Below are 2,102 nucleotides of genomic sequence, written 5' to 3' on the forward strand. Positions count from 1 at the left end.
CTCTTAAATTCCATCTTTCATTAAGCCTCCAGGCATGAACACAGTTCAGCCAAGTTCTTTGATGGCCTTTACTCTAGTTTCCAATAAGGTATTCCTTATTTCTGTCTGAGACTTCATCAGAATGTCCCTTATTGACCATATTTATATCAACATTCTAATCATGACCACTTGAGTGATCTCTAATAAATTCTAGACTTTCCTGGCATTTCTTGTCTTCTTCTGAGTCCTCACCAGAATTACCCTTAATGCTCCACTCATAGCAATCTAGGATTCTTCTAATCTGCTCTTTCAAATTCTTCCAGCCTCTGCTCATTACACAGTTCCAAAGCCACTTCCACATTTTCAGGTATTATTATTGAAGCAATATCTCTACTCCCAGTACCAATTATCTGTCTTAGTCCATTTTCTGCTGCTGTAACAGAATATCACAAACTGAGTAATTTATTTAAAAATAATTTTTTTTCATGGATTGGGAGAGATGGAAGTCCAGGAGCATGGTGCCAGCATCTGGAAAGGGTCATACCATGGCAGAAGGCATCATTTGTGAGTGAGGGTGCAAGACAGAAAGAAACACCAAGGGCCAGACTCACTTTATAACAACTCACTCTCATGATAACTAATCTACTCCCATGATATGACATTTATCCATTCTTGAGGGCTTCATTCTCATGACCCAATGACCTCTTGTTATGCTCCATGTCTCAATACTATTTCAATAGGGATTAAGTTTCCGACACATAAACCTTTTGGGGACACATTAAAACCATAGCAGACTTCAACATATTTTTTAGGAGTGAGGCACAATTCAACCCACAACACTAGTCAAACTTCAGTATCTTCACTCAACTTTTCTTCTGGTATTTGAAAGCCTTTCCCTCTCAGTGCCATTCCACCCTTGACCCCACTGCTGGCTCCACTCCTCCCTCTGCACCACAATTCATGTGGTAGCTTCCACTGAGCCCACGTGGCTGTCACCTCCGAGCAGAAGATGGCGGTGCTGCCCACATGTGCTGATCTTGACAAATCTATCAGGGATGTTTTCACCAAGGGCCATGGATTTGGTCTAATAAAGCTTGATTTGAAAGCAAATTCTGAGAATGGATTGGAATTTACAAGCTCAGCCTCAGCCAACACTGAGACCACCAAAGTGAAGGGCAGTCTGGAAACCAAGTACAGCTGGACAGACCATGGCCTGATGTTTACAGAGAAATGGAACACTGACAATACACTAGACACTGAGATTACCATGAGGAGTAATGCACATGGACTGAAGCTGACCTTCGATTCATCTTTCTTACTGGGGAAGAGAAAGCAAAGCTGACCTTTAATTCATCCTAACCTGGAGGAAAAAACGCTAAAATCAAGACAGGATACTTGTGGTAGCACATCAACCTGTGACATAGATTTTGAAATTGCTGAGACTTCAATCAGAAGCTCTCTGGTGTTGTGTACAAGGGTTGGCTGACTGGCTACCAGATGAATTCTGAGACTGCAAAGCCCCAAGAGACCCAGAGCAACTTTGTGGTTAGCTAGAAGACTGATGAATTCCAGCTTCATACTAATGTGAAAGACGGGATAGTGTTTGGTGGCTCCATTTACCAGAAAGTGATCAAGAAGTTGAGAGCACTGTGAATCTCTCCTGGACAGCAGAAAAATGTAACGCTTGCTTTGAAATAGCAGCCAAGTATCAGATCAACCCTGATGCTTGCTTTTTGGATAAAGTGAACAACTTCAGTCTGTTAGGTTTAGGATATATTCAGACCCTGAAGCCAGGTATCAGACTGACATTGTCAGCTTTCCTGGATGGTAAGAACATTCAGGCTTATAAGCTTGGATTAAGACTGGAATTTCAAGTGTAAATGAATGCTCTACAGTTGTTTAATTTAAAACTGTTTTGCAGCATAGGTGTCTTCATAATTTAATGTATCTTTTAATGTCATATTTCTGGGATGCAGGTATTGCTAAATATCATGTTAGGCCTCTGGGTCAAAAATGATTCAGCTTTAAGGTATTATCCTTTCAAAGGTACAGAAGAAACTCAATTCCAAAGGAAGGTCTTTTCAGCTGTAGAATTGGAGGGAACTTGGATTTTCTAGAAATGC

At 40.9% G+C, this 2,102-nt stretch overlaps 1 pseudogene; it reads left to right on the forward strand.

Moving 5' to 3' along the window:
* The first annotated feature begins 988 nt into the window (after window positions 1-988).
* Window positions 989-1,859, forward strand: LOC105493741 (non-selective voltage-gated ion channel VDAC1-like; annotated as a pseudogene).
* The last annotated feature ends 243 nt before the right edge of the window (window positions 1,860-2,102 follow it).

The sequence above is a fragment of the Macaca nemestrina genome, chromosome 1 (assembly GCF_043159975.1).
Source record: "Macaca nemestrina isolate mMacNem1 chromosome 1, mMacNem.hap1, whole genome shotgun sequence".
NCBI classification, from domain to species: domain Eukaryota; kingdom Metazoa; phylum Chordata; class Mammalia; order Primates; family Cercopithecidae; genus Macaca; species Macaca nemestrina.